Source organism: Nyctereutes procyonoides, unplaced genomic scaffold, assembly GCF_905146905.1.
Source record: "Nyctereutes procyonoides isolate TBG_1078 unplaced genomic scaffold, NYPRO_anot_genome, whole genome shotgun sequence".
NCBI classification, from domain to species: Eukaryota; Metazoa; Chordata; class Mammalia; order Carnivora; family Canidae; genus Nyctereutes; species Nyctereutes procyonoides.
In genome coordinates, this window is record NW_026575126.1 from 31,993,504 (window position 1) to 32,016,750 (window position 23,247).

Sequence of the window (23,247 nt, forward strand, 5' to 3'; positions counted from 1 at the left end):
TTCTCATATATATTTCACCTGACTTAGAATGAACAATTTCCCTTTTAAGAGGTTTATTTATTTTATTATTTTTTTTAATCTATGATAGTCACACAGAGAGAGAGAGAGAGAGAGAGAGAGAGAGAGAGGCAGAGACAGAAGCAGGCTCCATGCACCGGGAGCCCGATGTGGGATTCGATCCCGGGTCTCTAGGATCGCGCCCCGGGCCAAAGGCAGGCGCCAAACCGCTGTGCCACCCAGGGATCCCCGAACAATTTCCCTTTTGATTCAGCTATCTAAGAATATCTTGGTGGCTTCATGGCACCAGCCTTAGGACCAGGGCTGGTACACAAACTCATTGACAGAGGTAATAGTGTTAATTTTTTTTTTTATATAACCACTTAACATGGGAAAAGTTTATCTATCTAGGAGCAGATGATGTACAATGAACTTACTAGGGATATTCAGAAAATCAGTGAACAAGAATAGTTGGTAACAATTGTGTTAATATGATTTACAATATGGTTTTTCTCAAGCTTCTATTTAAATTCAAGCTAATTAACATACAGTTTGATATTAGTTTCAGGTGTAGAGTTTTGTGATTCAGCACTTTCCCGCAACTCCTAGTCCTCATCACAAGTGCCCTCCTTAATCCCCATCACCTATTTTGTATAAAATATGTTTTAAGTTAAACTACTCACCTAGGGAGAGTGAAGGATCTCAGTTCACACATGAATGATACAATTGTATTGTACATGTCAGGGAAACAGCAAGTGTGTGTTCACTTATAAGTTGATAAAAATGAAAATAATCAATTTACACATAATTTTAGAATTTACGAACCTCCTGTTTCTACCTGTTTCCATTCCTGATTTTTCAAGGTTGAAAATGTAATTTCAAAAGGTGGGCTAACATGCCAAGGTTGTATAACTACTAAGTGGCAAGGTAAGTAACACAACCTGGACTATTGATTCCAAATGTAATGTCCTTTTCACTAGAGTACAGTTTTGCCCCTTGCCATGATATAATATAATAATTACAAAATGTATTGTATAGTATAGCAATAACAATATAAAATAATATAAAGTAAAACAAAATAACACAATATAACATATAAATTAATATATTGCCCCTGTTTTTATAAATTACATTTTATTGACCTTTTATAGGAAAAGTTTGTGTTTCTGATTTAGAGTGAAGGAAATGGTTTAGTTTCCAACTCATGCAGACCAATACTTTTTCAAATAATAAAAAGGTATTAGAAAGCAGCCATGCATATAGATGACACATCAATGTCAAATACTTCTTATATTTATAAATATTTAACCTCAATCTGTGTACCTACTAGCAAAATGGATCCAAACGGTTCTTGGATCACACAGGTTCACTGAATGTGCTCTGAGTTGCTTGATTATAGAGGTAAAACAAAACAAAACAAAACAAAAACCAAACTAAAAACTCCATAAATAACTGCCTAGGTTGTTTTGATTCACAGTTCTACAACCTACTACTATTTATTTTGTTAAGGTACTTATATCTTTGTTTCTTATGTTTCTTATATGGGAGAAGTGTAGTAATAATAATAGTGAACATCAAATTAGTTCTTGTGAACATCAAATTAGTTAAAATATAAGGCATTAGAACATGCCTAGCATGTATTCAAACATTATGGTACTAGCTATTATTATTACCTCTTACTATATAAAGCAGTTATAGATTCAAAAGATACCTGAACCATTTACTCAAATGTTAATCATTGTTTACTCTGAACCAAGGAAAATAAAAGTGTATCTCTGGATAATACTGGCCATGAATAATCTAAAATTTGCATAAGGAAATCCAATTAAAAATAATTATTTTACCTCCTTTGGTAACCACTGAAACACTTTTTTAAAGATTTCATCTATTTATTTGAGAGGACGACAGAGAGAGAGCACAAGCAACAGAGGGAGAGGGAGAAGCAGACTCTGCTGAGCAAGGAGCCTGATGGGGGACTCCCTTCCAGGACCGTGGGATCACAACCTAAACTGAAGGCAGACTCTCAACTGACTAAGCCACTCGGGTGTCCCCATTTTTTTTTTTTTTTAGTGTAGGCTCCACATCCATCATGGAGCCCAACATGGAGCTTGAACTCATGATCCTGTGATCAAGACTGGAGCTGAGGAATCCCTGGGTGGCGCAGCGGTTTATCCTCTGCCTTTGGCCGGGGGGGGGGGGGGGGGGGGGGGGGGCACGATCCTGGAGACCCGGAATCGAATCCCACGTCGGGCTCCCGGTGCATGGAGCCTGCTTCTCCCTCTGCCTGTGTTTCTGCCTCTCTCTCTCTCTGTGTGTGACTATCATAAATAAATAAAAATCAAAAAAAAAAAAAAAAAAGACTGGAGCTGAGATCAAGAGTCAGACACTTATCCAAGTGAACCACTCAGACATCCCTCACTGAAACATTATTTTAATTAAATCTTTATTTTTGTGGACGAGTTTTAGATTCATAGCAAAGTTGAAGGGATAGTATAGAAATTTTCTATGTACCCCTGTCCCACACATGTATAGCTTTCCCCCATTACCTACTACCTACCTACTTCCTACTAAAATGGCAGATTTGCTACAACTGATTACATCATAATCACCCAGAGTTCAGAGTTTATATTACAGTTCACTCTTTATATTATATATTCTGTGGATTTGGACAAATGTATAATGACATGTGTCCATCACTATAATATCATGCAGAGTATTTTCCCTGCCTTAAAAATCATCAGCACTCTATTTATCTCTCCCTTCCACCAACCTCTGACAACCATTGATCTTTTTACTGTCTCCATGGTTTTGCCTTTTCCAGAATATTACATAGTTAGATTTATACAGTATGTAGCCTTTTCAGATTGGACTCTTTCTTTTAAAAATATATATTTCAGATTCCCCATGTCTTGTCTTCTCCTGTCTTCATAGCCCCCTTCATTTTCACACTGAATAATTTTGAAGCATTTTAAAAGGACTATGCTCTCCAAATGAAATCCAAATTTTAAAATGTCCATTTAAAAAAAAACATGAAGGTAATGTTTTTCAAGCAAGGTTGAATAAAATCTGTTAGCTAGGAGCTACACCAACTTTTTGCTCAGTACACAACCTTCTTATTCAGATACTTTCTTTTGAACTCTCATTTACAATATACTACAAATATTATGCCCTTTGTTTATAATTGAGCTTCAGTTTAAAGTACCCACAGGCAATGATGCAGGTCACTTGTTCTCAACCTCATCTGCCTTTCTTTCAGAATTGTTTACTTCTTTCAAAATCTCAGGTCTATAAAGAATTTGGAAGTCCTTCATAGAGGACAAACACTAATTTTTAAACATGAACTAGTTGATGTGTTTGTATTCAATATATGAAAAGATAGAATCATACATGTTTTTTGGAAACATGTAAAGTTTATTCAAACCAAAATCTAATTAATGTATTCTAATAAGATCATCAAATTATCAATACATTCTTTTCTCACCTCTGACTATATTCTATCCGTTTAGGTCTCATCTCACATATCTCATTTTCTATGAAGCAGTTACCAATTTTTAGTATCAATGATTAATCCTCATTCCTTTTAATGCCTAGGATGCCCAGCTTGTACATTTGAGCACTAAGTTGTCTGCTTTATACTATAGTCATTTTTTCCTTTTTAATCCATATTGTGAGCTCTTTAAGTTTAGAATTATGTCTTATCGATACTTGTAACTTTTTAAACTTAGTGTTTTTTAATTTTAAAATGTAGCCACCTAATAATAAAATTAAATCAGTCCATTTTGGCATGCCAATTGTGGAAAAAGAGGTCACAAATTACTAAGGTTTTCAGGCAGGAAAAACTGGTGAGCCATTGATAATTACACAGATATTGATCATTTTATAGCTGTAAAGCTCACTTCCCCTCAAAAGCAACACAAAATAATATAGAACATAGATTACATGAGAATAGCTTGCTTAATAACAAGCAATATTTATGTAGTGATTATATAACGTAATCTGATTTAATTTTCATACAATACAGGGAAATTATCATTATCACTTCATAGATGAAAGAGACATTTGAATTTGTCATGTTGTAAACAGTGGACTTAAGCCTTAAATCCTGGCATTTTGACTTTTTATATAGATTTCTTTCTTCTACACCATAGTTGATGTTATAATTTAAGTATCATTTTCTTATGTATCTCTGGCTGATTACATTATAAATTTCCACTAACAAATAAGTCCACTTTTCTTACTTAAGTTTTAATATTCTGACAATGGAACCATTTTTGGCACTGGTTTAAACTATGATATCCAAGTGATATCTGGTCAATAACATTTAAACCCATTAAAGGATTTATCTCCCCTGCTTCTAGATAACAAAATTTTGCTTTCAATCTAATGTGACCAACACATTGAATGTGGAAGGGAACAGAAAATAGAACTAATTAAATAATAATTGATGGGTAAATTGCTCAATTCTTCTTGAATTTGATGAAATGGGGCATACTAGAGGGCAGGCTCTTTATCTTAGAATATCTGTCTTTGATGTAAAGTACATCTAAAGGATTCTCATGCAAGAGTTGCATGAAAGTGGCCTAACCACTACACATTCTATTTCCAACAGTTGTCTGCCAGTATGAGTGCTTCTGTACCATTATAAAAATCTGTCAAGCATTCAAAACCAATTACACACAGGATGTCAAGTGTTGTCATGCCAGCTGTCCTTTTACTCCTGAGGGGCTCCCACTGTCCATTTTCAGTTAAAAATATATCCTGCTATCTTGAGCTTTTGCCAAGATAACCATTGCTATTTTTATGTCCATCTCTTAAACAAAAGTAAATGTGATTGTCTTTGAGTGGCCAATAATTGTCAAAGATTACAGATGATTTTCCTGGTCACTACATTCTACAAACTTCAATTATCAAGAAAGCCCTAAGATTAGTAACAAAGATGTCCACTCTCACCACTTTTGTTCAACATAGTACTCTAAGTCCTAGCCACAGAAATCAGGCAAATAAATAAATAAATAAGAAATAAAAGGCATACAAATGGAAGGAAGAAGAAAAACTGCCACTATTTGCAGATGACATGATACTAGATGTAGAAGACCCTGAAGACTCCACCAAAAAAACTATTTGAATAAATGAATCCATTAAAGTTGCAGGATGCAAAACTAATATACAAAAATCTTTGCATTTCCATAAACTAATAATGAAGTAGCAGAAAGAGAAATTAAGAAAACAATCCCATTTACAATTGTACCAAAAAGAATAAAATATCTAAGAATAAATTTAAACAAGGAGGTGAAAGACCTTTACTATGAAAACTGTTAAGACACTGATGAAAGATATTGACGCCAATATAAATAAATGGAAAAGTATTCCATGCTCCTAGGCTGGAAGAATTAATATCATTAAAATGTCCGTACTACCCAAAGCAATCTACAGATTCAATGCAATCCCTAATAAAACATTTGCAACATTTGTCATAGAATTAGAATAAATAATCCTAGGCAAAGCAGTCTTGAGAAAGAACAAAACTGGAGGTGTCAAACCACAGGTTTTCTGATACACTACACAACTGTCAAAGCAGTATGATATTGGAACAAAAATAGACACATGGATCAATGGAACAGGTTAGAGAGTCCAGAAATAAGCCCAGTTTGATAGTCAATTAATCTATGACCAAGAAGGAAGGAATATACAATGGAGAAAAGACAAGTCTTTATTTTTTTTATTTTTTTTTATTTATTCAAGAGAGGGAGAGAGAAAGAGAGAGACAGGAAGAGGGAGCAGCAGGCTCCATGCATGCCGGGAGCCCGACATGGGACTCGATCCGGAGACTCCAGGATCAGGCCCCGGCAGAAGGTGGCGCCAAACCACCGAGCGCTGAGCCACCGGGGCTGACCCCCGCCCGCAAGTCTTTTTAATAAATGGTGTTGGGAAAACTGGCCAACTATATGCAAAAGAATGAAACTTGACTGCTTTCTTTTCTTTTCTTTCTTTTCTTTTCTTTTCTTTTCTTTTCTTTTCTTTTCTTTTCTTTTCTTTTCTTTTCTTTTCTTCTTTCTTTTCTTTTCTTTTCTTTCTTTTCTTTTCTTTTCTTTTCTTTCTTTTCTTTTCTTTTCCTTTCCTTTCCTTTTCTTTTCTTTCTTTTCTTTTCTTCTTTTCTTTTCTTTCTTTCTTTCTTTCTTTTTTTTTTTTCTTTTAAGATTTTTATTTATTTATTTAAGAGAGACACAGAGAGAGAGAGAGGCAGAAACATAGGCAGAGGGAGAAACAAGCTCCCTACAGGGAGCCCAATGCAGGACTCAATCCCAAGAGCCGGGATCAGGACCTGAGTCAAAGGCAGATGCCCAACCACTGAACCACCCAGGTGTCCCTCTTGACCGCTTTCTTACAACAGACATAAATAAACTCAAAATAGATCAAAGGTCTAATTGTGAGACCTGAAACCATGAAACACTTAAGAGAAAAACAGGTACTAATCTTAGGCAGGGGTCTTAGCAAAGTATTTATAGATTTGTCTCCTTAGGCAAGGGAACAAAAGCAAAAATAAACTACTGGGGGTGCCTGGGTGGCTCAGTTGGTTAAGTTTCTACCTTCGCATCAGGTCACGATTCTAGGGTCGTGGGATTGGAACCCCACATCAGGCTCCCTGCTCAGTGGGAAGCTTGCTTCTTCCTCTCCCTCTGCCCCTCCTCCTGCTTGTGCTCTCTCCATGTCTCAAATAAATAAATAAAATCTTTAAAGAAAATAAACTACTAGGATTATGCCAAAATAAAATATTTTTGTAGAGCAAATGAGGGAAACCATCAACATAACAAAAAGACAACCTAGTAAATGGGAGAAAATACTTGCAAATGATGTCTGTTAAGGAATTAATATCCAAAGTATAGTAAGAACATATACAATTCAACACCAAAAAACCTCAAACAATCTGAGTAAAAAACAGATATTTTTTCCAAAGAAGACATATAGTTTGCCACTAAACACATGGAAAGATGTTCAACACCATTAATCATCAGGGAAATGCAAACCAAAACTACAGTGACATACCATCTCATACCTGTCAGATAACTAAAATTAAAAACACAAGAAACAACAATGTTGGTGAGGATGTAGAGAAAAAGGAATCTTCTTGCGCTGTTGGAGGTAATGGAAACAGGTGTAGCCACTGTGGAAGCCAGTATGGGGGTTCCTCAAAAAATTAAAAATAGAACTACCATACAATCAGACAATCACATTATTGGGTATTTACCTAAAGAATACAAAAAGGGTATCCCTGGGTGGCTCAGTGGTTTACCGCCTGCCTTTGGCCCAGAGCGTGATCCTGGAGTCGCCGGATGGAGTCCCACATCGGGCTCCCTGCATGGAGCCTGCTTCTCCCTCTGCCTGGGTCTCTGCCTCTCTTTCTTTCTCCCTCTGTCTCTCATGAATAAATAAATAAAATCTTAAAAAGAAATAAAAAAATAAAGAATACAAAAAGGCTAATTTTAAAGGATATGTGTATGTTTCTTACAGCATTATTTACAATAGCCAAATTATGGAAGCAGCCGAAATGTATATCAATAGATGAATGGATAAAGATGTAATGTGTGTATACAATGGAGTATTTCCCAGCCACAAAAAAGAATGAAATTTTTCCATTTGCAACAATATCTAGAGTATGATGCTAAGCAGAATAAGTCATGTTGTCACTATTTGCAGAGAAAGACAAATATCATAAGATTTCATTCATAATGTGGAATTTTAGAAGAAAAATAAATGAACAAAGGGGGAAAAAAAAAAGACAACCTAAAAACCAGACTCTTAACTGTGGAGAACAAATAGGTGGTTCCCAAAGAAAAGATGGGTGGGGAAATGAGTAAATAGCTGAAGGGGATTAAGAGTACACTTACTAGAATTAAAATAAATAAATAAAGTAAAAAGAAGAAGAGAAGAACACTTAACATAAGATCTACTCTCCTGGCAAACGTTTAAGTATACTATTCAGTATTATTAACCACAGGCACTATGCAATACAGTAGATCTCTAGGATTTTTCATCTTGTGTAATTGAAACTTGTACCCATTGATTAATACCTTCCCATTTTCCCTTCCCTCAATCTCCTGGCAACCACCATTTTACTCTCTGCTTCTATAAGTTTCACTATTTTAGGTTCCTCATATAAGTGGCATCATGTAGTATTTGCAACAACATGGATAAACCTAGAGAACATTATGAGAAGTGAAAAAAGCCAGACACAAGAGCTAGATGGTATTCTTGAGTGTAATAATCAAAAGCAGAACTTCCTAGTAATTAACTTAGAATAATGCAAAAATCGGTGAAGATGCACTGAACTGTATTCGCTAATGATGGGAAAGCAAATTATTCAATGGAAGTTATAATGTTAGAATCTACAGAAATCATTATTTTATTCATTCATTCAAAACAATAAACATTTTAGGTGAGATAACTGAGGCTCACAGGCAAAATAATTTGTCTGACATCACAATACTAGTTTATTAGGTAGGTAGGATAAATGGTTATAGACCCTCAAACTTGGGAGTCCAAAACCATCACGGTTTAGTTCCTTGTCACATAATTGGTCAAGTTATAGTTCAGATAACAGGCAATTCCAGGTCACATAATCTTTCTAGAATCCAGGCTGATGGATGCACTGCCACCTTTAACTTCTGGCTTCTGGAAGTCATGCTGGTCGTTGTAATCCCAGCCTAGCTTGGGAAAATGGAAACAAACAAACAAAAAAAACGAACAAAAAGCATGGCCACTTTCTTAAAGACCCTGTGTTGGAAAAGAAACACATTACTTCCATTCATATTTCATTACAGAGATATTGGAACAGGGCCACACTTAACTACACTTGAGGCTGGGGAATGTAATTTTGTTGTGGTCAGTGAAGGGGAAATAGATTTTTGTGGACAGTTGCAGATTCTGTCCCAATCAATAAGTGACAAGTAGAGATTTCAACATGAGCAGGTAAGAACAGAGTTTATGCTTTTAAATATTATTCGAAGCAAAGAACTGGCATACTAGAAAATTTTACTTTTATTTTATTATTTTTTAAGATTTTATTTATTCATGAGAGACACAGAGAGAGAGGCAGAGACACAGGCAGAGGGAGAAGCAGGCTCCCTGTGGGGAGCTTGATGTGGAACTTCAGGATCACGTCCTGAGCTGAAGGCAGATGCTTAACCACTGAGCCACCCAGGCAACCCCCCAAAATTTTACTTTTAATAAGCCTCTATAGTTAGATATCAATACAAATAAATACTTTCAAATTTAATTTAATCGAGTTTTAATTAGCTGTTTTTGCCCTGGACCTCTTTCTGTCCTGCCCATAGTTATTTTTTATTACTATTTCACATGTAGTGTTTAACAACTGTAAATACTGTGCACAGAAAAGTAAAGCTGCTGTCGACTCATCCAAGGTCTTGCTGACTAAAGTAAAAAATGACGGATCATGGGAAATTAGTAAAATTAGAATGAGATAGGGAGCCACTTGCATTCTGTAGCATTTTTTCCTTGTACACTAATTATTTTAATAATTGAAAATAGAAATAATTAAAATAGAAATGTTACCGGATTGAAACTTATTTGCATATATTAAATACTTTATGTATACATATAACATTCCTAAATATTACAAATGACATTCCTCTGATATATGTCTATCTGTAATCTGTCTACCTATTATCTTTACATGGCGCTCTCCCATATGGTTTACTTTTGATTACTGGATATTTGCAAAGGAAAATATTAACTGAAGCCCTAAAATACTGCTATTTTCTTGAAGCTATTTGAAATCATACCTAAAAATCACCATTGAGCCAAAAAGAACCACTACACAGATGTCTCACCCCAAATCCACAAAATTTGTAATTCTATTGATTTACAAAGCCCATTATTTTATAAAACTCCAAATCTCTCAACAATAAACTATCTAATTGTTCCACCTGCCAATTCTTTGTGAAAATAGAAATATTAATTTAATTTTAATTAAAACGGAAGCAGGAAACATGCAGATTGATTAGGTGAGAGGAAAAAATTCTGATAGGTCAAGAAATTTTAAAAGTCATATGCTTTTCAAAGAATTGTATTTTTCTTTATGTTAGATTATATCAGAGATCTATTTTAATATAAAAATTCTGTCATTCCAAGCAAACACATGTATTTGGCACATAATTTTCATGGCTAATACTTGTGTAAGGTTATTTCGTAAGTTGCAATTTAAACATGCATTAAAATTAGTTCCTAGAATTGAACAAATAAAACATACTTAAAAAAGGCGTAATATAAATATTTTTGTTTACTTGGAATTTCATACATTTAGAGATGATAACAAGTAGTAATTATGCCATTAATAGCTGTGACTACAAAATAGTAACTCAAAGATATATTTAATGACGTTAGATACTATATTTTAATATATGTGCCACTGATTTGAGGTACTATCACTTCTGAAAATAAAGGAAACTATGTACAACTGGTACAGAGAAATAGCTTCTAAAAGTAAACTTATCAAAGCAATTTTTCTTGTTACTGTAGCAAATGGAATAAAACCAGGGAATAGAGAAAAAGAGCAAATCTGCACCAGCAGCTAATTTTTGGCAGATTGATCTTTCAGGAACCATGGTAAAAAGTGCATTTTAAGTAGCTATAATTTTGTTTTAAATAGAGAGATTCTAAGACACAGAGATGCCTTGGGAATAGGAAATGAGGAAGTAATATGCAATTACTTTACTTCTGAATCTTCAAATACTTTAAATCTACATTTGGGTCTTTAATTGGTAGGTCTGACAGTTTATATGACGGCTCAAAGTCCTTTACAGTTATACCTTCTATGTCCACATTGATATTTTAATTTACATTCAATTGAAATTTTGAGTTTCTGTATTTTATAAGTCCGATTTCAAACTACCTGATTAAGAATGTACTTCTTTAATATTTCTATATATTTTTAAAATGTAAATTATATGACAATACAAAATGTTAATAAAAGTTTATTTGGAATCCTATTGCTAAAAATGCTTTCATAAAATTATAATTCATTATTAAATTCCTAATTAAAATTTTTCATTGTCATTTTAATTTGATTAATCAAAAACTGCTTTAATCCTTTAACTTGTTTCATATGTAATGATGGATTTAGAAGATTAATAAATGTTTATTAATTACTCCAATAATGATTTGTCTTTACTTTTGGATTCATGGATTGGTGTCTGCCATTAATTTAGGGAAATTCTCAGTCATTATTGTTTCAAATATTCTTCTGTTCCTCTCTCTCTCTCTCTCTCTCTCATTGCCTCTCCTGTTCCCATTACATATATGTTACACTTTTTGAAGCTGTCCCACAGTCCTTGGATATTTTGCTTTGCTTTTTCAGTTTTTGTCATCTTTGTTTTTTGGTTTTCAAGGATTCTACTGATATATTTCTAGCTTAGAGTTTCTTTTCTTTACTGTGTCTGGTCTACTAGTAAGCCCATCAAAGACATTCTTCATTTCTGGTACAGTATCTTATATCCCTAACGTTTCCTTTTTAGTTGTTTCTCAGTATTTCTCTATACATAGTTCATCTGTTTTTGCATGATGTCTATTTTGTCTATGAGAGCCCTTCAGATATGAATTATAGTTGTTTTAAATTCTTGGTCTGATAATTTCAACATTCCTGCCATTTCTGGTCCTGTTGCTTACTCTATGGTTTTAAATTGTGTTTTTTGCCTTTGGTTACCACTTACAATTTTTTCTTAATATTTGGATATAATATAATAGGTAGAAGGAACTGCTGTAAATATTCTTTTAGTAATATTGCAATGAGGGGAAGGGTTCTCTACTCCAATGATAAAGTCTCAGTTTTTTAGTGAGCCTGAGCGTATGGACTGTGATTTTCACAAGAGTTTCTCAGTTTACTTCTCTCCCATTACGTAGGACAGGATGGCAACCGTGGGCTGGAGTTAGGAATTTCCCTTCCACCAGGGCAGTTAGGCTCTGACAATAGCTCAACTGCTTATGTTCTCATTAACCAGTTTCCCCTGGAACAATCTGTGTCCCAGGGGAACTGAGTGTTATATTGTGGAATATTACAAAATGATTCCTTTTCCCCTGCTCTCTGCTGGAAGCAGGAGGTGCAACTCACAAAACTCTGCCCCCCAACACCCTCATGACAGGCCCCCTGGAGTTTTTAACACTCTGATTTATCTGCCTTGGACCACAGTAATTTGTCACTTAAGTTCAGGTCGTCCTACTTGGTTAGCGCTTCTATGGCAGTTTCAGCTCATAAGTCTCTCCTTTGGCAAGCCATGACTCCCCATATTCACCTGCCTATACAGACTTGGAGTAGGGATTTGCCCTGTTTCCAAACCTCTCAAACATTCTAGAGGAGTTGCTGATTTTTCGGTCTGTTTAGCTTTTTACTTGTTGTTAAGATAGAGTGACAACTTCCAAGCTCCTTATATGCAGAACTGGAAAGTAGACATTGACATTGTAGGTTTAAAGATGCAAATAATCTTGATAGTTGATAATCTAATTAACACTGACAGCAGGTTAATATTAATATATATATATATATACACATATGAATTCAAAAATATGAAGAAAGACTATCTGATTTAACTTTGAACAAAATGTGAACATTTAAATAGACATTTCACTAAGAATATACCCACCCATATATGCATGCAGGACACACACATACACAAAGTTCATTCTCACAGCCTTGGTAGTTATGGTCTGTAAAATTGCCACAAATGCTGAATCACGGAGTACTGAATGATTGATCCTACCAGAAATATAAGGTTAGGTTCCTGTGAGTCTCTGGTCACAACATTTTTATCAAATGATTAATAAATAGCCTGTTTTTTGTGTGTTTCTCTTTAAGGATGCCTACTCAATATATATTGTTGGTTCATTCATATTAAAGTTAAAAGCCAACAGTACCGGGCAGCCCCGGTGGCTCAGTGGTTTAGCGCTGCCTTCGGCCCAGGGTGTGACCCTGGAGACCCGGGATTGAATCCTGCCTCGGGCTCCCTGCATGGGGCCTGCTTCTCCCTCTGCCTGTGTCTCTGCCTCTCTCTCTCTCTGTCTGTCTCTCGTGAATAAATAAATAATATCTTAAAAAAAGCCAACAGCACTTAGGTTATGAATGTATAAAAATTACCTAACACATATTTTCTGTCAGGTCAGTTGGGGGAAAATTTTAATAGCAAACTCATCAATGAAAACATAAAAATAAAAAATCATGGCACTAAGTAGACTGCAGTATGGACACTGTTTACAGTGTGAGAGATGAAACAAGTAGTCAGAGCATTGCTTTGTTCACCTTCATCTAGGAACCATGATATTGGAGGATTTAACTTTTTTACAGCTCTTCACATGTGTATAAATGATATTGATTTGAGAGATACAATAATTTTACCTAATAGGAGGTTTTGAAATATGAATCCTTGGATAATGAAAATGTGTATGTGTATATGTATGATATATGTAGATTTATTCTATAATGAATATATAAGTATGTTTGTATATACAATATATAGAAATAAAATATACACAAGTTTTCTTTATATAGCTATATATTTACATAAGCTCATAAAATTACACATTATAACTATTCATCAGGAAAAATATATATTAATACTACAGTGAGATGCCCAGTAAAATGGCTAAAATTAGAAAACACTGGTTACTGAGTGGTAATAAGGACATAGAGAAAGAGAGCTCTTATTTAATAGTAGTAGGAATGTAAAATATTACACACATTTTGGAAAATGTACTCTTTTTAAAAGTTAAACATAAATTACTTTGTAACTCATCATTTTAACTACTATATACTTATGTAAAATAAATGAAAGCACATGTTCTCAAAATGACATATAAAAACAGTTATTGCAGCTTTATTATAGTCCAAATCGGAAACAACTGAAATGTAAGTCAACCGTTGAATGGATATGATTGAGGCTGTGATGGGAAATGACTGAAAAAATAAAAAAAGAAATGTTTTTTGGGTGATAGAAATGGTCTATATCTTGGGGTGCCTGGATGGTGTGGTTGGTTAAGTATTTGACTCTTGGTTTACACTCAGGCTGTGATCTCAGGGTTGTGAGATCCAACCCCGTATTGCTCTATGCACAGCACAAAGTCTGCTTCAGGTCCTCTTCCTCACCCTGTACTCCTCCCATTCATGGTCTCTTTCTTTCTCTAAAATAAATAAATCTTTTTTTTTTTTTAAAGAAATACTCCACATCTCTATTCTCCTGGTGGCTATACTGACATTTACATTCATCATAGTTTATCCAACAGGACACTTAATAAATGCTTTTTGTTGAGTGTAAAGTATACATTGGTAAATTAATATGAAAAAAAGAGACAAAGGACTTGGTAAAAGTAACCTACTTTATGTGCAATTCACAAAAATGTATGTCAAAACAATCAATATAATATGAAAACATGCTTAAAATCTTTGTAATAAGGCAAATTCCAATGACACTATCAAGATACAATTCTAAAAAATCTAGAAAAATGAAAATGTCTGACAATATTAATGTTGACAGACGTCTACAGTTATTTGAAACACTATGGATGTATCCACTTTGGAAAATAGTTTATTATTAATATGGTAAATTTTAAGATCTATATCCTTTGACATATCAATCCCTAGAAAAAAATGTGAGTCATGTACAGCAAAAAAATATGCAGCATGTTCAAAACACCATTGTTTCTTAATAATCCCCAAATGGAAACAAGTTAATAGTTAAGTATAATTATTTCACAGAATATTTTATAGCAATAAAAAAAAACTTTAGCTACATATAGCAACATGGATGCATTTCTCTCATATTGAACAAAAGAATGAAATCACCAAAGAATACATAAAGTATGACTTCATTTACATAAACTTGAACAATATTAAAATAATTATCAGGGTATATACATAAGTAATAATATTATACAAAGGTAAAGGTATGATATATCCAAAAGTTGAATTACTGCTTGATTCTAGGAGGAGATAGAAGGATGTGATATAGTGAGACATAAAGTTTACTGACTATATCCAATTTCTAGCCAATGTGTTATAGGCAAGTGTAGTTACTTCAAACTTTATACTACAGTTTTATTATACATCACACAAATACACATAGACACACACACACAATAGTAAAATAAATCCTTGTGAGATATTTTATGGGCATACTGCTTTGGAAGAACACAGTAGGCGGACAAAAGGTAATGTGCTACATGTAAAATAGAAAAGTAGTGTTTTTTTTTTTATTTTAAAAAGTTAGTTTCAGCATCCCTATTTATTTTTATTTTTTTTTTCAGCATCCCTATTTATACCAATAAGGAAGTAGCAACCAACTATGTATATTAACTCCCAAGAAAAGAAAAAGAAAATAAGGCTGTTGGGAGGGAAAATGAAGGCAGTGCAAATACGGAGAAGAAAGAGTGTTGTCAGACTCCAGATACTCCACCTAAATTTGCCTATTATATACTTTCCTTTTGACCAGGGGTATCAATGATATTTCCCGTCTTCTAGAGTTAAAGACGAGAGAAAACTGATATACAATTTCAGTTAAAAAATAAGGCCCAGGGGCATCTGCCTTTGGCTCAGGTCATGATCCCAGGATCCTGGGGATCGAGTCCCACATCAGATTCCCCATGGGGAGCCTGCTCTCCCTTTGCCTATGTCCTGCCTCTCTCTCGGAGTCTCTTATGAATAAATAAATAAAATCTTAAAAAAATAAAGGCTAGTATAAAATCAACAACCAAAAAAACAACACGTGTTGGGGAGGATGTGGAGAAAGGGGGAACCCACTGCCACTGTTGGTAAGAATGCAAACTGGGGCAGATACTCTGGAAAACAATATAGAGATTCCTCAAAAAGTTAAAAATAGACCTACTCTATGACCCAGCAACCATACTACTCGGTGCTTACCAAAAGGATATGAAAACACTAATTCAAAGGGACACATGTACCCTATGTTTACAATAACATTCTAACAATAGCCAAATTATGGAAAAGCCTAAATATCCATTAACTAATGAATGGGTAAAGAAGATGTATACATACATATTCAGCTATAAAGAGAATAAAATATTGCCATTTGCAGTGATATGGTTACAGCTAGAGTATAATGCTAAGTGAAACAAGTCAGAGAAAGACAAATACTATATGATTTCACTCATACGTGGAATTTAAGAAACAAAACAAATAGCAAAGGGAAAAAAAAAGAGAGAAACACAAACCAAGAAACAGACTCTTAATTATACAGAACAAACTAATGGTTATCAGAAGAGGTCGGTAGAGGATAGATGATGGGGATTAAGGGGTGCATTTATAATGATGAGCGCCGGGTGATGTATGGAAGTGTTGAATCGCTACACACACGCACACACAGCTATTCATTAGTGTGCAAGTTAGATGGAAAGCTTTCCTTCAAGCCTAAGTTCCAAATTGTGATTTGGGTTCTCATCTGCAGCTCACATTCCTATCTCAAAATTCTCCTTAGATCAGGCTTTAACTAAAACGTATTCGTCTCATGGGGAATCATAAATGCACATAGCGTTTGTTAATTCATATGGGCACATTTAATCAGTCTGCTTACATCACTTGGCCAATATTTCATTAGCTAAAAGTCAGTAGGTCAGGGTAGTATCTTCTGCCTCAACAGAGAGGCATAGAGTAAATATTTGCTGAATAACAATACAATTTTTCAAAGATGTAGATGACCTAAAGTTGAAAGCCTGGATGAAAGCTTTTAAAGGTAACCTATTTTTGACTTTCCTGATCATGATTAACTACATCTGAAACAGAATATTAAGGAAGACATTAGTGACACCACTTATGCATATATATTTTAAAAGAATATTATGGGTTTATATATTTCTAGTGAATATAGAATGACATTTTTGAAGTTGTAATTCCTATGCACCTTAAAATGTACGTTAATAAGGCCAAAACTAACACATTTGAATAACTATGTAAGAGTTAACATTTCTCTAAGTAGCTAAGAAAAGTTTTAGACAGGGAAGAAAAAAATTACAAAACATCTGTTCATTAGTGCATTTCATTTATAGGTATTCAAGTGAAATCTATACACTAAATACATGCTTAGACATAGAGATTGCTATTTATCAATTGACTCATGACTCCTGGGTTTCATAAAATCAATTTTTAATCCCATAGTTTACTCTATATTTTTAACTTTCTCTTTGAAATTCATCAAATATTCTTTTAAAATAACAATTTCTTTTTAGACTATGAATTTGCTTAGCTTGATAATTGTTCAATACCAGTACCCAAAATATTTAAGGAATACTATCATTCTAATAAATAAAGGACACAAATGGAATAATTTCAAAATCCACATGCTGGTCAGGGTATTCTCAAACTGCTTCAAGATTTTTGTATAAAAATAGATCACTAAAATAAAAACAAATAAATCCAAGAAAATACCAGGAGGTAAATTTGCTTTAGTCAGGATTATTTATCTTGCAATATATAGCCTGTGCGCATGCCAATATAGTAATTATTTTCAGGAAAACTTTTAATTTGATAAGAGCTAAAATTAATAGGATAGTCATCTGAAATACCATGACTATATTTACTTCTAATATTTTTATAAATACCATCCAGATTAAGTGTGGTACTTGGTTATAGGGAAATGCAAGGTAAAATATAGATGTTGTCACAATGACTTATGAGTCCTCTAGGTGAAGACAGGTATTAACTAATTCTACTGGTAAGAAGATCAAACTACAGAGAACTGACTCTCTCTAGTTTGTCATGTGAGTCAGATTCACAGTAGTCATTGATGATAGAAAGAAATTAATCTCCTAGTCTCCTGACAATGACTGTTCATCTTTCAAAGATTATTTCAATTATACCTGCTTGAAGAAATCTTAACTTTTTCCTGAGAAGAAATATTTATCATTTAGTCTCAAAGACCATAATATACCACTTTGTTCTCATAAAAATGTATTCAATTTACTGTACACTGATAACATAATTCAATAGCAAGATTTGGTAAGACATGGACTTTAGTCAAATTATTTCAGTTTACATACTGTCATCTTGCATAAATGAGATCTTTAGAAAATGCTAACTGAAAGAAACTGTATATAAAGCCTTGTGGATGAGAATGTACACATAAACTTCATTAGAGGAAAAAATAATATCAAGTGGGAAAACTTATTTAAAAATAGGTGGAAAGGAAACTATTCCGTTTTTCTTTTTCCAGTGGGTGACTTTATGTAAGAAGTTAAGAAGCGCAAATATATTTCCAACTCTAAATTAGCTAAAATCATTTTTGAAGGAATAATGGCCAAGAAATGAGGAGTGAAGTGAATTGACTTTAAAAAAAAAAAAATGAGACAGACACCTGGGTGGCTCAGCGGTTGGGCGCCTGCCTTTGGCCCAGGTTGTGATCCTGGAGTCCTGGGATCGAGTCCCACGTCGGGCTCCGGTGTGGAGTCTGCTTCTCCCTCTGCCTGGGTTTGCCTCTCTCTGTGTGTCTCTCATGAATAAATAAAAATAAACAAACAAATAAATAAAAATAAATAAATAAATTTTATTTATTCATGAGAGACACAGAGAAAGAGAGGGAGGCAGAGACCCAGGCAGAGGGACAAGCAGGTTCCATGTGAGAAGCCCAACGTGGGACTCGATCCAGGGTCTCCAGGATCGCGCCCTACACCAAAGGCAGGCACTAAACCGCTGAGCCACCCAGGGATCCCCAATAAATAAAATCTTAAAAAATAATGAGAAATAGTCAACTGATGCTTTGGAAGTAAAAATGTAAGGAGAAAATATAAATGTCATGATCATGTCTACTTTAAAAGCAGGCTTAAAATTAAGTTATGATGGGCAGCCGGGGGCCTCAATCATTCAGCACCTGCCTTTGGCCGGGGGCGTGATCCTGGAGACCCAGGATCGAATCCCACGTCGGGCTCCCTGCATCGAGCCTGCTTCTCCCTCTGCCTGGGTCTCTGCCTCTCTCTCTCTCTCTCTCTGTCTCTGTCTCTCTCTCTGTCTCAATAATAATTAAATAAAATCTTTAAAAAATTAGGAAATTTGACAAGTCAGAGATTAGTATTGAATTATTAAATGTTTCTAAACAATAAAGAAGCCTAAATGATTTAAATTTTTCAGGGAGCTCAAAGAATTCAGGATAGCATCCATACAAATAAGAAGGAAGATTCATAACACTTTACAGGATCCCAATGAGTTAGCTTTGAAAATTGTGGTTTATATCCTTATATTTTATGTCTTGTTTTGTTTTGTATCAAAGGCAGTGCTTATTGCTGCCTGAAGCCTGGTTCCCTCTCTCTTTTCTTTCATAGAATTTCTATTTTAGTATTCTGTTTCTATGGTGACAGACTTCTTTCTCATTAATAATGTTTTACTATTGATCATATGTTACTATGATAATATTTTGGAGAGGTTGGTTAACTAAAATATATTACCACATGTAATTTATCTGTTTATTACATTTTTAATAAAGCTATTAGAAATTTAAAAGTACATATGTGACTCATGGTATATTTAAAAATTTCTATTGAGATATAATTGACATAGAACATTGTGTAAACTTAATGTATACAAAACGTTAATTTGATGTATTTATATCCTGCGATATAATTACCAGCAAGGCTTTAGCAACATCTCTTTCATGTCACATAATCAGCACTGCTAATTTGTGGAGAGAACATCCAGTCTCTTACCAGCTTTGAAGTATATAAAACAGGATTGTTGACTATAATTACTAGTTTGTACATTATATTGCCAGAACTTATTTATCTTTTAGTTGCAGGTTTGTACCCTCTAACAACATCTCACCAATTCCCTCACCCTCTAACCCCTAGTAACCACTATTCTACAATTTTTATGAGTTCAGTTTTCTTAGATCCCTCGTATAACTGATATACAATATTTGTCTTTCTATGTCTGACTCATCTTACTCAGCATAATGCCATCAAATTTATTCATGTTATCACAAATGGCAGGGTTTCTTTTTCATACATATATGTGTATATATATATGTGTGTGTGTGTGATATATGATATACGTTATATATATGTATATATATAGTGATATATAGTGATATACAGTCACATATTCTTTTTTTAGGGAGGTTGGGGCAGAGGGAGAGAGAGGGAGAGAACCTTAAGCAGGCTCCATGCCCAACATAGAGCCTGACACCAGGCTCTATCTCACAACCTTGAGATGGTGACACAAATTGAAATCAAGAGTTGGATGCTTAAGCAACTGAGCCACACAGGAGCCCTTATACTCACATATTCTTTATTCATTCATCTGTTGACAGACACTTAGGTTATTTCCATATCTTGGCTATTGTATATAATACAGCAACAAACATAGGAGTGCAGATATCTTTTCGATATTCTGTTTTCATTTCTTTAGATAGATACGCAGAAATGGGATGCTGGACCAAATTATATTTCTATTTTTATTTTTTTGAAGAACCTCCATACTGTTTTCCATAGTGGCCAAACTTAACCAATTTACATTTCCATCAAAGATGCACAAGGGTTCCCTTTCCTCTACACCCTCTCCTACAGTTTGTCTTCTTGATGGTAGCCATTCTAGTAAGTGTGAGATGTTATTTCTTTGTGCTTTTGAGTTTCATTTTTCTGACAGTTAGTGATGTTGAATATCTTTGCATAAGTACCTGTTGGCCATTTGTGTCTTTGAAAAAAAAAAAGTCTATTCAGTTCCTCTGCCTATTTTTAAAAGGGGCTTTTTTGTTTGTTTGTTTGTAATTGAATTGTATGATTTCTTCCTATATTTTGGATGTTAACCCCTTATCAGATATATGGTTTGCAAATATTTTCTCGTTTCATAGGATGCCTTTTCAGTTTGTTGATTATTTGCTGTGTAGAAGCTTTATAGTTTGATACAGTTTCACTTGATTTTTGCTTTTGTTGCTGTGCTTTTGATATCATATCCAAAAGACCATTGCCAAAATCAATATAAAGGAGCTTCTACCCTATGTTTGCTCTTAGGAGTTTGCCTTTAATCCATTTAGAATCTATTTTTTAAGTCTATTTTTTTCTGATAAAAGTATGGCTACTTCTTTTTTCTTTTGGTTACCATTTGCTTGAAATATCTTTTTCTATAACTTCACTTTGAGCCTATGTGTGTCTTTAAACTGATAGGTGTCTCTTGTGGACAGCATATATCCATTTTTCAGCTTGTTTAGCTCCTGTCTGTACTTTCATATAACAAAACCTCTTCACTTTAAGTGGTAAAAATCATTGATCATTATTCAAATTTATATAGCCTCTGTTTCTTAAGAAAGTTTATCATAACCTAAGACAAATGAAATTTCTACTGTAGTAAAATTTTGCTCAGTTTCACAAATAAGATTCAAATATCTAATCTATTAGCAATTAATATCTGTGTAGAGTATTGAAAGGATATTACATTATATTTTCCTTTCCCTTCCATAAAAACAATCTATTGTCCCACCACCATTTTTAGGATATCCCTTTCTTCCCCAGAGATCGCAAAGCTAGCTATGTGTGGAGGGTGTCATAGGTTCCTTTCTAGTGTCTACAGTCTCTTTCATTGGTCAATTGTCTTTATCCCTACCATAATACCAAACTCTCTTCCTAACAATAATTTTATAATGAGTCTTGATATTTGGTAGGTATATCAGATCATATCCCTTTCACGATAAGTCCTCATCATATATTTCTTATTTAGGAATATGTTGGCTCATTATGCCCATTTCATCTTTCACAAAATATTAACATTAATGTCTTCATAAAAATACTTTGAGTGACACCTGGGTAGTTCAGTGGTTTAGCACCTGCCTTCAGCCCAAGGGCGTGATCCTGGGGTCCCGGGATCAAGTCCCACCACAGGCTCCCTGCATGGAGACTGCTTCTCCCTCTGCCTGTGTCTCTGCCTCTCTCTCTCTCTCTCTCTCTCTGTGTGTGTGTGTGTGTGTCTCTGAATACATAAATGAAATCCTTAAAAACATTTAAAAAATAAAAATACTTTGAGATACTGATTCAAATTTCATCAATTTTACAGGTAAGTTGTGGGATGATTGATATCTTTACAATATTGAATTTATCTAGACATAAACATAATTTATTAGAAAACATATTTAGAAATTCTTAGTCTTTAATAATGTGCTATATTTTAACTATGAAGGTCCTATACATATTTTATTTTGTATACCTTAATTTTCCATATGATTGTGAATTTACATTTTTGAATTTGCGGTTTTGAATTCTTCATTGGTGCTGTAATAAATTGAATTTATTTTTTGTGCTTTCCACTTATACCAAACATTATCATTAGACTCTGCCACTAATTAAACGTTTTCTGCAGTATTAAGGTGGTTGTGTGAATAGTGAAGGTTTTGTTTATTCTTTTTCACCTTTATGTCATTTAATATATGTTTTGGCATTTTTTTTCAGTGGCTAGAAATTCCACTACAATACTAATTAGAAGTGATAATAGTGGTCTTTGCCTTGCTATGATTTTTTAGGGAAACATTTCTACCATTTTAACATTAAGGATAATAAAATAATCCTCAGATTTTTGGCAGATGCAGTTGTGACCACTCATGATCAAAACTGTGCCTCAGGGGATCCCTGGGTGGCGCAGAGGTTTGGCGCCTGCCTTTGGCCCAGGGCGCGTTCCTGGAGACCCGGGATCGAATCCCACGTTGGGCTCCCGGTGCATGGAGCCTGCTTCTCCCTCTGCCTGTGTCTCTGCCTCTCTCTCTCTCTCTCTGTGTGTGTGTGACTATCATAAATAAATAAAGAAAAAAAGATTAAAAATAAAAAACTGTGCCTCAGGAAGAACAAACAACTGGCACTAAATAAATATCTGCTGAATTGATAAATTAGTGGAGCAAGAGATATGAGGAATTAGACTAGGGTATCATTTCTTGTTTATTATTAAGATTCATACTTGTACGTGGGCAAGGATAATGTTAAAAGTAACATTAAATATATTCGAATTTACTCAATAAAAGATAAGAATTCTTATGAGAAAGAGACTTCAACATCTCTTCATTACTTATTGTACTTGTGTATATTTGATAGTGTATATATCTGAACACCAGTTATTATATCTGATCTAGGGGAAAATTGGCAATGCCTCTGAAAATTATTCAAAGCATGGCTTAAGGTGACTACCACAATTACAGGCTTCATTTTCCCAGAAAGGTTTTCTGTGGACTGTAAAAGCTTAACTAAATGTTAGCAACTTGACAGGCTGCACCT